Source organism: Onychostruthus taczanowskii, unplaced genomic scaffold, assembly GCF_017590055.1.
Source record: "Onychostruthus taczanowskii isolate IOZ18803 unplaced genomic scaffold, ASM1759005v1 scaffold13, whole genome shotgun sequence".
NCBI lineage: Eukaryota > Metazoa > Chordata > Aves > Passeriformes > Passeridae > Onychostruthus > Onychostruthus taczanowskii.
In genome coordinates this window covers 14,686,665-14,702,830 of record NW_024498462.1, presented here as the reverse complement: position 1 = coordinate 14,702,830, position 16,166 = coordinate 14,686,665, and positions in this window count along the sequence as shown.

Sequence of the window (16,166 nt, the reverse complement as noted above, 5' to 3'; positions counted from 1 at the left end):
TGGTGAGTGACCCTTCCCACAAATTTGTCTCCTTTTCCCCCACGCCTTCACACACATTGTGTGCCTCCTGATTTCTGAAAGCCCAGCTTTTGGGATCGTTCTGCTGGGGCAGCTCACAGCAGAGCACCTGTGCTCTCCTCAGAGGGTTCTTCCTTTGAAAGTGCTGCCCTGCTCCTGCTCAGGGAGCCCTGGGAGCTCTCCAGGAGCCCCAGCCTGCGTGGGGCACGTCAGCCTGGCACATCCTCAGGGCTCTCTGGGGGGATTCGTTCTGCAGCTCTGAGCAGACACTTGACAAAACTCCGTTTCAGAACTCAGTCACAGGCTGATCTTTTCTTTGGGACTCAATCCCTAAAGATCACAAGAAGGGCTCTTCAAACTTGGATTAGTGCAATTTGCCTTTTCCACCTTTCTTTTGTAGTTTTAAAAACTGCTCTTATACAATTCCTTTTGCAAGAAGTGCAGCACTTCTCAAACCTGAATATAAAATTAACTGGAAATACTAACCCTGTAAAATGACTGTTCTTACTGATCAGCCCTCAGATGTATTCTGATGTCTCTTCCCTTCTGTACAACATGAAATGCAGTTCCACTTGGCTCAGAGCGATGCCTCTTCATGGGAACACTTTCCATAATATTTGAGAGAGCCAGACCAGTCAGTCAAAGCCTTTTCTCACCCTGATGTCTCTCCAGGCTCCTTGGCTTACACAAGGAGCTTTCTGAAGAAGTGTCAAGGTGACAGAGAATCCCTGGAGCTCTGGAGGAGCCGAGTGAGGCGGGCTGTGCAGTGTGCCCATAGAGGAGCACCCGGGGCTGACTGCACAGGGGGCAGAGCAAAACCTCACACCTGCAGCTCCTGGGCAGCTGCTGCTGCCTCGGGGCCGTGGCCAGGCACAGGGAATGGGGTGCCAGGTGGCTGTGCCTCGCAGGAGGGGACCATTGGGACAATCCCTGATGCCAGCCCAGCAGCAGCGCTGGCTGCTGGCGCCTGATCTGAGGAGGACTCTGCTGTGGAGCAGAGCTGCTCACCGATAAGGCAGGCTAATCACGACACCGGCTCAGCTGACTGCAGCAAATCTGGTTTTCCCACCTTTTAACATCTGTGGCATCGCTCTGGATCAGGCACAGATTCCCTGCCCGGGCACGTTTGGGCTCAGAGCACTTCTGCCTTCTGCTGATCTTTCCCTCATCCTGCTGCATATTTGTTTATCATTAGCACAAACGATGATGGGTGTCTGTACGATTTGAACAACCTTTCCTCTAACAGCATCATCTCAGTCTTTTTTCTCTCTAAGCTGCAGTTCACTACAAGGGCTGCGACAGCTTTTATGTTTAACAGAATCTTTAGTCTGGCAATCATGATTAACTCATCTCTACAGAGAAGTGCTATTTTAATAAGACCAAGTGAAGAGTTCTAAGAAAATATTTTCCTTTCTTTTCTATGTTTTTTTTTTTTTTAGAAGACTTAGACATCTAAGAATTAAGACTCTGTAACTAAAGTTTAGATACAGCATAGCCAATTCTTCTGTTGGCCCCTTGAAATATTCTGGAAGGTTTCCAGCAGACCCAATTATTTCAAATAAGCTTCAGAAGTTACATTAAGGGCAGCGTAACAGAATCTGTGAATGTATTCAGTCTGTGCCTCGCCTTCTTCTGACCTCCGATTTATTTCCAAATAAAATATTTAACATAAATTTTTCTAATTTTCATAGGAGCTTCTGGGGATTAGGCACTGACATTATTTGACATGTAAATTATCCCCAAAATTTAATAGTTTCTTTAGGGTCACGGTTGTGTTTTGGAGCAATAATGAATTAGGAAACCTTATTCCACCATGCTTAGCCAAAATAAGATATTGTCCCTTCTTAGGAGGCTCCTAAAAAGCTTCATAAACAACAGCATGCCTTGTGCTCGCCTCATTCTCCTGGAAGTGAGGTCATTGTCCTAAAAAGCCAAACGTCCTCCTCAGAGTCTGAGAAAAGCAGTGCCAGGAAAGGTAAGAAATGAGGTGATCCAAATTCCACCTGGTGTCCCCTAATATCCTTCACAGCAAGGTGAATCACTCCTTGTTACACAGGCAGACTTGGAAACTAAAAAATAACGACGCAGAAGGAAAGCAAATACCAGTCTCCATCTCCCTCTTCCCTCTTCCCTCCCGCAGTTCCCAGGCCAGTGAATTCACGACGCAGAAGGAAAGCAAATACCAGTCTCCATCTCCCTCTTCCCTCCTGCAGTTCCCAGGCCAGTGAATTTCAGGATTTAGCCAACCCCTGCCCCAGGCTGGTGCAGAGGGTCAGGTCAGGCTGGGAACAGCTGGAGAAGGAAGAGGAAAGCACAGCAGGGCTCCTGCTGCTCAGGTGTCCGTCACACACCACGAGGCCACACAGAGAGATTTGCAATAAGGGACACACCTGAAGGAGCAATCTGGAGTCCCTAAGAACTGTGTGCCTCCCAAGCCTGGCACAGGGCTTGTTCGGCTGGTTTTATTGGAAACCCTACAGAAACTGATCTGAGAGCAAGGCAAGGGCTGGGGGCATGGCTCTGCTTTTGACACGGCTTTAGCCTGCTCCAGCGCTCGGCTCCAGCCAGACTTGACACGTCACAAAAATCAATATTCAGCAGAGCTCTCTGATCTTTCCACAAGGTAGGAAGGGAGAAGAGGCTGTAACCAATGTGAACCTCGAGGCTGGACTGGTCAGCCAGCTTCCTAAAGGAACTCATCTCTTCCGTGGTGTAAGGAGATTTCTGGTCCTTGCTCCCCTTGTAAAATTCATTCCTGCACGAGCAGTGGAAGATAATCACATTGGAACTGGATCAGTGGAGAAGTGTGAAAAATGTGGCAGCATTCAAGTTCCTGTTTGAGAAGAGGCATTTACCAGTCTTGGGAGAGAGAGAATAAGAAAGTGTATAATTCAACATTTCCTTTTGATCTATAAAGTACTTTTTTCTTCTGAGTTAATTTGCTTAAAAAATGCACAAAGAGGGAGGGCAAAGCAGAAAGTAAATGTGCTAAAATGTTTGACAGAAATTCAAATGTTTGTGAAGAAAATGCGTTTGTTATTCCACGCACAGAGAGCATCAGTATTTGCTTTGCTTACTTGGGTGCATAAATCTAATGGCAGGAGAATCTGAGCACAGCATTAGGCTGGAGAAATTCACAGAGCTGATGGCCTTTGTGCTCTGGGGGAAGCAGATCCCCTCCAAGAGCACCCCTGCAGGGGCAGTGCGAGGCACTCTCACGCTGCTGCGCGCTGGGGCAAGCCTGGCTTCTCAAAGATATTGCTTAATCCAGTAAATGACTGCAGGCTGAGCTGATGGAGCCACAGAATGGGAGCACTGTGCTGTGAACTCCCACACAGAAAACGTGGCCTGGGGAAATGACAAAATGTGGGTGACACCCCAAGTGAAATAGTTAAAGCAACTCTGTTGGAGCAGAAGAAGTTTTAAGAAGGTGACACCACCTGGGGCTGCCCAGCCCCTTCCTAATGAGAATTTGGTTCCATGCCATGAATGGAAACCCCACATGAGCTGCACTGTGAAGTGGGGAAGGGTTAAAAACGCTCTCCCTGTGAGTGCCAGGCCCAGAGGGCTGGGGGCACCTCCTGGGGCAGCAGGACAGGGTGGGCTCTGCTGCGGGGTTGGGGGACACAGCCGGGGCTGGGGACACAGCTGGGGGACACAGCTGGGGCTGGGGACACAGCTGGGGGACACAGCTGGGGGACACAGCTGGGGCTGGGGACACAGCTGGGGGACACAGCCGGGGCTGGGGACACAGCTGGGGGACACAGCCGGGGCTGGGGACACAGCTGCAGGGCAGGACACTGCAGACACTCTGCTCGTGGCACGGCAGGGGCTGCTGCTGAAGGATGCCTCCTGCCCTGAGCCAGCTGAGCAGGAGATGAGGGCAGAAGATCCATTTTGTCCTGCCCAGCACCCCCTGATGCTGCTGCTCGGGGGGAGCAGCCCCCAGCCCCCTGCAGGAGCTTCTCCCTCCTTCCAGCCAGGCCAGGGAAGCCCAGAGGATGCTGAGCTCCGTTTGTGGAGGATTATACAAATCCTGGGTCACGGCTGAGCCCGTCCTGGGACTGCACACCTAAAATTCAGCTCTGCAAATCCACACAGACCAGCCCTGGCACAAACACAGCGCCCTGGCCCAGCCAGGAGATGCACAAAAGGAATCTTTCCTTAAAAATGTCCTTCCACGCACTGCTCCTGCCCAGATGGACATTCCTGACCCATCCCAAATTCCTGAGGTAAGAACCAAGGAATGGCAGGCTCCCAGCTCTGTGTGCCCAGAACTGCTGGGTCCCTTCCCTGACACAAGGGCAGCCTCTGAAGTACCTCAAAACAATCTCCAAGTTCCAGCATCACTCGTGTTTGCACTTTCCTGTTTTGTTTTTTTTTTTAAATTTTTTAAAATTTAAAAAAAAAAAATTTGTTTGTTTATTTGTTAAAAAAACTATTTGCTATTCTATAATAAACTATAGTGAAACCCTGTATCAGTCAGTTTGGACTCTGGAGTATTTAAAATTTGTATCCTAATTTTGTGATTTAGATCTATTTATATGTAAATTAAAAAAAAAAAAGGAAAAGATGACTTCCCTATTATTTCCCTTATGATAAATTAGTGTGAATTAGTGATGAATATAAAGAATTAACTCTTACATTCCTTATGCTTTGGCTCATTTACAAATGTCATAAGAGCCCATTAGACACTTAAGAAAGTATGTCAAGTAAAAATAAAATTCTCTACAGAAAACAAAGTAAAATGTTTAATGATATAATGAAGACTCATTAATGTAATGCTTATTTTAATATTAAAAATTCACAAGAATTGTCATAGCTCTTGTCTTAATCAGATGAGCTTTTGTAATATTTATTTGTGTTGTAATTTCATAAATATTTATACATCCATTTCCAAACTTTACTGGTCTTTGCTGCATTAAATACATTTTAAACTTGTTAATATTTGAGGAGTGTTTTCTCCCTGTGTGCCAGGCAGCCATCTGACAGTGCCCTGTGATCCTCACTGTGGGCACAAGCCCCGGGGAGGAACATTTCCATGCCAACCTGCATGGGCTAAGTTATTTTTTTTCCAGGAGATGCGTGGCTTTAGGACAGAGTTAAATGTGCAGGGTGGAGAGCCAGTGTCCCACTGCTCCCCTGCCCCTCTGCCCGTGCTCAGCAGCTGCTGCAAGGAGCTGTCCCAAGCACTCCCACAGAAATCCCAATTTCCAAGGCAGAAACCGTCTATTTGTGAGAACTTTCTGTTCCTGGGCTCCTGGCTCACGGCGCTGTGCCCTGCTCAGAGAAATTAAGGCTCCCAGTGCCACAGCCCACTTTAATTGGTGCCTGAGCTCATCAGCAAACTTAACCTGAGTTAAAGCAGGATGTGAACACGAGAATGTCTTGAAAGACAAAAGCATTTGAGGTAGCATTCAGCACTCTCAATTTAATGTATATGGAAATAAATGTGCTGTGGAGCCTTTCAAGTAAAAAAAAAAAAAAAATCAAACATTGGCCCAGACTGGTGGGAACCCTTGGAGAGCTCTTTCATTACAGAAAATTCCCCAGACAAGTAAGTGCCAGATCTGAAGGAAACCAGCAGCACCCATTTTGGGTGCAGGCTGGCACAATTCACACCCACACTGCTCTGGAGAACGGGCACAAGCCACAGACCTCCTCTGCTGCCCCTCAACTCTGCCTCTTCCACACCCCTGCCTGTGACTGAAACGAGAATTTGTTGGGTGCCCACTGCGCTCCCTGCAGCAGGGAGGGAAGTTTGGGCTCCAGGAGCTCGGGCCAGCAGGGAGTGCCTGACACCAAACCCTGCAGCCAAAGAAGGAATTCCACGGAATTCCACGGCACAACCACCCACACAGAGCACAAAATCCACAGAACTGCCCCTGCTTCCGAGCCCTGCTGATCCACCCCTGTGAGCCGAGCACCTAGACATCCTTCAGGAGAGCTTTTCACTTCATCTCCCTTGATTTGCCATCCTCTTTATAATTTGTGCAGTAATATTCATAAACAGTAATTATTTATACATAGTTACGGACCTCTTGAATTTGATTCTCTTCTCACTTAAGCTATAAATATGGAATAAAATTAATATGAATCAGAAAAATGAGGACCCTGAAGACTGAAATATATGTAAAATCACTTACAGTCCTCTAACTTTTTAAAGAGATTTTTTACTTTAATATTCTCCTGGGTTGCAAACACTACAGGGGAAAGTTTACATCCAATCAAGAACACATTTACTGAAGTGCTTAAAAATGCACGGAAGTAGTTTTGCTAATATTAAGTTTTCTAACTCTCTCTCTCCTGGATTAAAAACAAAGCAAGCCCTTTCATCCCTGACATTTCAGCATTTGGAACACATCAAAATGTTTCTTCTACTGCGCTGGAGAGGAGTTCTGATTTTCCTGTCCTCCTGTGTTTGAGGCAAAGAGGCTGACACAGAATGTACAAATTGAACGTACAAATGAACTCCTTTGCATTTCTGGGGGAGAGGGGAGGAAGATGCAGGATTCAAACACAGCTTTCTGTCCCTCTGGGTTGACATCTAAGGCACAAACCTGACCCCTGCTCCCTCTGAACCTCCCTCCGGTGTCTTTTTGAAATGCAAGTTCAAATCTTGCACGTTTGATTGGGCTTGCACAGCAACCAAATAAATAGCTGAGCTGTTGAGGTCAGATTAGAGGATTTAACCCCAACTGGCCTTAAAACTTCAAAAATCCAAAGACGAGTTCTTGAGGTTTAGATTAGAAATGGAAGAAGCACCCGGCAGGCTCAGGGGACGCCAGGAGGATTTTGGCACTTTGGTTCAGGGCTCAGGAAATCTCTTCCACAAGAGAAAACCAACCTAAATGCCTCTTCTTCCCAGGCTTTGCAAACCCTCTGAAAACACAGCCCTGCTCTAGATCAGGGCAGGCTCTCCTGCCCCACACCACTTGGAATTTAACACCCAACTCCCAAGTTTTCACAGCAGGCATTTCTTTCTCTTGCACTGCACTGAGATGCACTGAAAGCAGAGCAGGTGAAGGAAGAAGGAAACAAACAGAAAACAATTAGAAATAGGAGATTAAATAGAAAAACAAACAGAAAACAATTCTGAGAATGAGGCCTTGAAGTTTGCACCATAAACCCTGGGCTGCAGCATTTCTCAAGGCTCTAATTCACTCTGACTTCTCTAATGAATTTGTTCATCCCAAGCAGCATTTCCAGACATGCAGTTGTGTTAATTTTAATCTGCTTTGTTATTATCTTTGCAATTTTATAAATACAAGCTCAACTGAAAAGGGCACTCAATGAGTTGGGTGGTTGTTTTTCATTTTGTTTTGTTTTTTTTTTTTTTTTCTCCTGGAAATGAGTGCTGAGTGATGCTCACCATAAATTAATTTTTCAAGCTTTGTAGAGGTTATGTAAATTTGCAGAATGTTCTTCTGATGTTTAAGCCACATTTTGACAACAGCTTCAAAAACTGGTCAGAGAACTCTTCCTACTAACATCTGCTTGTTGAAATATATGTAATGACATGGTTGTGTAGCACTTCCCATTGATCTCTGGATGCCAGGTGATCACTCAAGCTAAAAAAATGCATGTGCACACAATGGAAAATGGGAATTTAGATCTTAAAAGCACTGGAATGAGGGGGGTGGGGAGAAAGTGGTAAATTTCCTTCACCTTCTTTAAATCAGCTACAGTTACAATCAGCACAGCTACAGCTACAGTTACAACAGTAACTAAAATGCCTTTGACTCGTTGTTCATTCCCACTGCTCCTCTTGGTAACTATTCTGCCTACCTTATCACAGCCTAGAAAAATAATTTAAATTGGGATCCTCAAAACCCCTCCCAGTTTAGCCTTTTTTTTTTTTTTTTTTTTAAATAAAGTTAAAAGCATCTCAACAGTTTGTGGGAAAATGGGAATCACTGTGGTTTGCTTTGAGGTTCAGCTGTTTGAGAAAGCTCTCAATTAAAGCAGAAGGGAAACAGTTTTACAGCGCCTGACATTCAGCGTCTGTAATGCTTTTGTCACAAACGATGTCTCTTTTCAGCATCATGGTCTTGCCACCAACATAAGGCTTGGTTTAATTTAAAACACAATTTAAAGTTCTGTACACGGTGGGAACTCTCTCTGTCAAAACACTCTGCTGAGCACAATGGGTGCAGCCTCCTTTCAAGCCTGCTGTGCTTCTTTGGAGAAACACACACGGGCAGCTACTCACGCCCAAAATCACATTCACAGGGATGCAGCTGGGCATGTCCAGCTGATAAAGATTCCAGTATGAAGGCAGATGTGCCAATAAATAATGGAATTTCAGTGTGATCAAAGTGACCTGCCTTATTTGGTAAGCTGGCTAATGTTTACTTCCAAATATGTAATTTTAAATTATATTTCTATATAACAATGTAAATAAATATATGACTTTTTCTCCAAGAAATTAAAGGAGTTTAGACTCTCAATTTAAAATGCATCAGAAAATACAGTGCAGAAAATATTCTTCCCCCACTAACAACTCCACTTTGTTTTTGAACAGCTCCCTTTTATCATGGAAGTGAAAAACCCAGCACGACTTGTCTAAAAAGCAGCAAAGAGGATTTGGGATTAGTTATCAGGGAGAAAACTTGTGGAAAATACTGCAGGTGACAGAATTGTGCAGCGAGACACGGCTGGCTTTATCAGAGGTTCAAAGCAAACAGGCTGTATGTGATCCATACATCACAAACCCACTCACACAGGGATGGCACAGCAGAACACGGCTGCCACCAGCACTCCTCCACTCCCACAGCCAGCCATCAATTATTCAGGCACTCTCTAAATAAATTAATTATGACTTTTTTCCCCTTTTTTTTTAAGATTTGGGTTTGATTGCTGAAAGGTGCCCATGTTCTCAAGGGCAGCAGGTGACATTTGCTGGTGGCTTTTGGCCAGAGGAGCCCTCCCTGCCCTCTGCAGGGACCCCACTGGGAGATGAACAGGGGCCTGCAGGGAGCTGCAATACTCCAAATTATGTGTTAGACTCCAAATTATGTGTTATACTCCGAATTATGTGTTATACTCCAAATTTTGTGTTATACCAAATTCTGCTCAGGGAGAGTTTGGAGCGATGTCAAGGCTGCTGTTTAGTCCAAGTGACCTGAACCCTTTCCTTCCAAAACATAGGAAAACACTTAATTTACACTCCACAGCACAAGTGAGAAGCAAAACAGTTGTGGATTTCTACCTAAACAAATGAGCAACCAATCTGAGAAACCCTTCTGGCAGAACAGAGACTGGACAATACTGCCTTTGGACTCTTTGCCTTTTGGCAATATGGAGAGCCTGAATTTGGAGATATCAAAAAACATGGGGAAACAGGTCCTGTTGATATTGGCCATTCCTGATTGTGTCAACCTTGCTGCGGGCAAGTAATGATGTCACTTGTCACATTGTCACCAGCACTGAGCATGAACACACATGGCAGATCCTCAGGGAGGCCAGGAGGAGCTCCTGGAACATGGGACAGATCTCCCCCACCACACTTTGGCTAATTTCATTGCCTTCATCTTGACTTGACCTGACAGATGGCAATGGTTCCTGGCTGGCTTTTTTAAAGCCTTCTTTCTTCAATATCTATTCTGTCAGTGTTCAAACAAATTTTTGGCATGTTGTGTCCTTGCTTATTTTCAATGAATTCTTAGGTTAATTATTTATATTACCTTGAAAAGTGATGAGATTTTGAAAGCTGTGTTACACAAAGTCGTTGGAAAAGTCAGTATCAGCACCAGATGTTAACTTTTGCAGAAGGACATGAATACAGATTTAAACAGTAACTGGCAGAGCCCCAAAGTCTGGAAGGTAGCATGTGGATAAGCCCAAGAAAAGGGGTGTCCTGCTCAGACCATCACCTCAACTATTTTCTATTCCTTTATTTTTCAAAATTTGGTGAAAAATCTTTTTAGTCCAGGTCTAGCAGAAGCTCCCTGATGTTGCCCACATCTGGTCAGGTTCGTCCAACTCTCAAGACAGATTTTGCAGTGGTGCTTCAACACCTTATCCGAGCTGAAGCTGGCAGCACAGGAATGTGAAAATGCAGCATGACAGGAGAGAAAGTGACAAATCTCTTGCAGAATTCAGGGATTCACTCTGAATTTCTGGTAAAGTTTTGGACCGGTTATTTCTCTTGACAAACTGGTGATGAATTTCCTTGGAGCCAGACATTGAGTTTGATTTAGAAACGCTGCCCTTCCGCTCATGAAGCTTTAATTTAGCTGTTGTTATGAAACAGGAATCCAGTAGGGATGGCTAAATAAATCCTGGTTTCGTTTATAGAAAATACTGCGCGAATAACTACACTGAGCTACAACCCTCACTATTCCCCACATAAAAAACTGAAATAAATTAATAATAAAAGAGTGCTTAAAAGGCAAAACTTTAGAACACCACAGAAGTGCAATCTCCTCCAGTTTGAAATAGTTCACTAGCTTTTGTATTCGTACGTTGTGTATCTTTGTGTCATTTTCCTGTATCTGAAAACCATCCTCTAGAATGTTCACCTGCACGTTCTGCAGGTGAACATTTTATAGAACATCAATCATGTGTCTCCCATCTCCTTTTTCTCTGAAAGTAACTAATTTCTACTGCTTATTTAAACTGGCAGAGCGCCTGCTTTATTATCAGTTAAGAACTTGTGCACAAAAATGACACCAGTTTGCATAATTATCATGAAATAAGACAGGCTTTTTTGGGGGTAACAATCTGGTAACTTCATAATAAATCTGTCTGGAGCAATCGTAATTACACAGTAACTCATCTTAATACATTTGTATTCGCAGCAGATAAGAGTGGTGATAAGATGTCCCACTGTCATCTGTGTTTCACTGAAATGAGAAATTGCACACAAACCCATTATATACTGCAACATCTAGAGCTTTCCATCCTGTCTCAAAGGCTGACTGCAAGAGCCCAAGGGTTTGTTTATCTAATCTGGAAAACAGCTTGAATTTTGTTTTTATTTTTTCCCCACAACCAGTGATACGAAAACTGCGTCAGAAGCCAAATTTCCAGTCTGTGTTGGACGTGTGGACATTCCAAACTGTGAACACAAGCTCCTTGGTTCAGCCAGCACCACCAGTTGTGCATGTAAATGGGTTAATTGCCTGCTCACCTCTCCCCAAAACAAGCAACTGCTCAGGCACCCAGGGACGTGTGCATGTACACATCTCCTGCATCATCCCAATGAAAGGCTCTTTGTAAACACAGCAACGTGTTGACTCTGCTTTTGTCGGGGATGATGATAAGAAAAAGGGTCTGAGGAGAAGCTCTTTGTTTGGCAGAGGAGCAAAGCAAAGGCAGCACAAGTAGGGATATATTCCATACAACTGGATAATGAAAGGATGTTCTAAGACTCGCTCCCGTGAATAGAAAGTTGAAAGCAGCTATATAAGCTCACTTCAGTGCTGATAAGAGCACAGAGGATGAGACAGATTTTACCATCTAAGAGACAACAAGGAAACTGCACAAAGTTGCACGAAGTTGGTTGTTAGGAACCAGATGCAAAAACTTGAGGAAAAACAGCTTAGAGAAGCACCACAACATCTCCTGATATTCCTACAATGTTCTGAAACTGGGGCTCTAAACTATGCTGGATTCTTCCTCTGCCTTGGTCTCGTTTGCTGCTGGATCTGGCTTTGATCAGTCCTTGTGCCACCACAGCCACTCCAGAAATTGTTCTCACTGTGCCTTCCAAACTCTGCTTGTTCTTCACCCCTGGTCTCCCCTCTCATTTACTTCCCAGCTTAATAAATCACACAAAGCAGATGCAGAGAAATCACACGGTTTGTGTCACTGCCTAAAGCAGGAATAAACACACCCAAGACATCCCTGACAGATGTTTATCTGTGTTCCTTTTAAAAATTTGCAGTGAGCGTAAATCCATAACCTTCAGAACTGCTGTCACTAGAAGGAACATTTTCTTCATGTTTGTTTTAAATTCTCCTTGCTAAAAGTTAACTCTCATACTTCTCACACTATCCACTTCTATTTCTCTAAGTCTCCCTCGTCCTTTTTCACTTATTATTTCACCTCTTTTCTTACCAGCCCCATTTATTCCTCATAAAACAAATCCAAAGTTTTACTTTCAATGACAGACAGAGCTCAGAAAGACACACATTCTGCTTTGGATAGTACTTTTCTTTCCTGGTTCTTTCCATGTTTTTTTCCTCCCCTCTTTCATTTTAACCCTCCAGGCTGTGGAGGAGAGCACAGAGTACAGAACCTGAAGCTGTCAGTGACTCAGCAGAAAATCCCTGCAGCTCCCAAACCCCTGAGCTCCAGCTGATGCTATTCCATGGACAGAGTTAGGAGAAGGTACTGAGTATTTAAATAAAGGAAAAGAGTGAACTAACATTCATATATTCCACAGCAGTTGATAATCTCTGGCTTTACAAATATGAAGGACAGAACTGTCAAAGGAGAAGATTCCTGGGCTGGCACCCTGACCCCCTCAGCGTGGACTGGGTACAGCAGTTCTTAACTGCCACTGAGGTAAGCCTGAGAAGATTCAGGAGAAGCTCCTGTGCAATGAAATTGAGTGGAAGTTGTGGATGGGGGAATGTAAAGGATACATAAGATTAATTTAATGTTGATGAGGAAATTTAAGATGAGGCGTGGGGAATTAACTCCAGATGCAATCTGAACTTTTATGACATATAACTAATTACACAGGCAATAAAATGAAATTAAATTAATTATTTTCCTTGACTCTTTAGCTCTAGGATTAATGTGTAATGCACAATATTTGGTTCCATTTCCAGAAAGCAAGAATGACTTTTACAAGGCAAAAACACCTAAAGTGAATTTGGAAATGCAGAGAATGTTTTTCTCCTCTTCAGACTGGCACTTTGAAGGGACAGAATTGATACTGGAAATACTTCACTGCCACAAATAAACCAACATGACTGAAGGGAGAACATAGGACCAATAAAGAATTTCTTTTTTAATATTTCCTGCCCCAAGCTGAATCTCTGCCACTGCATTTCTGGTGACCCACAGGTGTCCTCAGCTCAGGTGTGAGACCTCTCAGCAACCAAACCAGAGGCACAGAGCGTGGAAACTCCTCCCCAAAGACTGAACAGCCTTTCCTATCAGCTGAACATTTTCAGTGAGTTACAAACATGCCCTGTTTAAATGATTACCATGAAGTGCCTTCCTTGCTTTTAGAGGCTCTGTTCCTCTAGCAGATTCCTACAAGCCCTGACTGCAGAAGATCCATTGCACAGGGAGTGCCCCAGTGCTCCTTTCTAATATTTCCTGACCTTGTGATGTTCTCTGACTGCTGCCATGACAGAACTGTGTGATCTCCTGATTCCCTTTATTGATCTGCTAGTCAGTGTTTCAATGGGAGCAGGAGCGAGGTGCCTCAGCCCAAGATTCCTGGTGCACAGGGAGGTTCAGGGCAGGCCCCTCACAGGCTGGCACTGCCATCCCTCAGCAGGGCACACTGCAATTACCAGCCTTCACAGCACCACCTCTGAGACTTTTGCTCATTTCCATGCTGTACATCCGAGAAGGAACTTGGGAAAACCCCTGAGATTCTGTATTCCTCAGCAGAACACAACCCAGCCTGTTCGTGCCCCTGTGCCAGCGGTGGGGAAGACAAAGCACTGAATTCTTCCCACTTAATTCAAGTGTTGGGTCTGACCTGGGAAGGGGCTTTTTGGTGCCTGCCACCACCCAGGCTGACCGGGCACAGCCCGGCTGGAACCTGCCGGGATAAGTGCAGAGCTGCACTTGCAAGAGCAGTGCCCTGACTTTGCTCCTGCAGGAGTTAGGAAAGCATCAATAACCCTCTCAAGGACTCCCAAGAACCACCCCTGACAGCCCTGTTTGGGAAACACGAAGGTTGTGACAAATTAGTCAAGGGTGACGTCTCCATTTCCTGCCCACCTCCTGCCTCTGGGGCGCCCACACCTCCCCAGTTCCTTGATATTCTGCAGCTGCAGAAAGCGATTGTGACTTTCCCCTTTAACTTTGAAATATTCAAATAGTGGCTGGTAATTTTATTTTTCAAAATTTCAGTACATAAGCATTTATCTCAAAGACTGAATAAAATGGTTCAGGTAACCTTAGAATGCAGATAGCTCAGCAGTAACTAATTTGCTATCTTTGATACACCAGAGGTGAGCAGATTAAGCAAGCTAGTTTGCTATCTACTAGATAAGAGAGGAATGTATTATCATTTTCTCTGATTAGTATCTTGTGCAGGTAATTATACTTCTCCTTTGCACATAATTAAAGTGAAGGTTGATTTCCATTCATTCTTCACAGTGGTAAAATTATCAAGTTACTTCTCAACTAATTATTTTCTGTAGTATAGCCCTGTTTCAGATCGCTGTCACATTCCATTTAGCAAACACAATAGCTCTGAATAAGACTTATCACAGTCTGGGACTTTTATGCTATTAATTTGTAGGGGAAAAAATCTTTAGATGGATGCTATCCAAGCTGAAAATGAATTTCATTCTAAAACATCCAATTGCTGTGTTGGTTTTTTTGGGTTTTGTATCTTTTTTCTTTTTTTTTTCTTCTCATATCTAGCATAGAATCTTTTGTCTTTTTACAATCTCTGTCTTTTGTTTGTTTGATTTGTCCTTAACTTGTTCAAGTTCACAACATTTTTCTGGCTACGATTCAGTGAATGAATTTATGCTAAACTTTTTTTTCTGATTATATCAATTGCAGATGAGCTACACCTTGTTTTAAGGCTCTGAAGATGCTAAATAGGGAGTGATCTGTGTTGCCTGAGATGATTTTTTTTGAGATACAGGCAGAAACACCACCATCATTGTGATTTGTGGTCAAGTAGTCATGCAGAATAAATGGGAAAGAAATCCCAGCATTATCAACACATGCAATTGTTGGTTGAAACCACTTTTTAGAACAACAATTTCTTTTATTTTTTTTGCTTCCTGCCAGAAGCACTTAAAGGACTCTGATTGAAACTGCTGTCATTTGCAGAAGGAAAATTTAGCTCCTGCTATTATTTTCCATCTTTCCATTTACCATCCTCTTGAAACAGCCCTAAATTACATGGTCTACCCCAGCCCTGATTCTTAGATTTTATGTCACCCTACCTCGATGGTTTTCCCCTTTCTAACAGTAAGAACAAAACATAATTACTGCTCCCATTTTGCAGGTGCCAAATTTAAAGCTATCCTTCAGCTGCTACCACTTGTGATTTTTCTTCTCCTGCTCATTGTCCTGCTTGGCCATTGTGGTTCTTTGTTGTGTTTCAAAAGCACAAGTTCTTCACATTATTTTTTTTCTGCTTAAATGTAGTTCTTCTCTGCCAATTGGATCAATTTGATTTTATTGCAGACCATTCAGAGCTGGATTCTCACCTCTTATCCCAGAGCAACTCCACAGAAAATGATCTTTTTCTTCACTTCCCTTAGCAAAAATTGGAGTAGAAACTTCCTGTTCTTTTAATCCCCTTTATTTCTCTCTTTTCCTTTCCCAGCACCATTTGTCTGCACACTCCTTTATCTGAGTAACAAATCCCCTCCTGCCCTGCCCTGTCCCTTCAGACACACCTGGGGAATTTGAGATTTTCAGGTGACCCTGAGCAGCCCCTGCCCCGTCCTGGCCACCGCTCTCACCTGGCATTGCTGTGCCAGGAATTATTTTCAATTCTCCTTTATTTCACTCTGTGTTCATTGGATTTATTGTCTCAGAGATCTGATTCCCTTTGCTCCCCTGTCTCCTGTGGCTTTTTGAGTCTTTTCCTCACAGTCCTGGGAGTGCAGCCTGCCTCTGCAGCTCCTGCTTCCAGCTGGGAAATTGGGATCTTTGCAAACCACAGAGCAAGTCAAGCCACGCTCCTATCACCCCTAATGTGTGACTCACTGATGATAAAAATACCAACGTAAAGCAGGTAAAGCCCTCAAGAACCTTCTTCTTCCCCAGTAAATTCAATGGCTGGATATTGCAGCATGGAAGAATTCAAGCAGGTTATCAGCACCAGCAGCACTCACTTCCAGTGACCCCCAGTGTGGTCATTGTGCTTCAGGCACAGTCCCTATTTAAAATAAATAATAACATAAAATAAAATAAAATAAAATATAAAAAATAAAATATATAAAATAAAATAAAATAAAATAAAATATAAAATAAAATAAGCA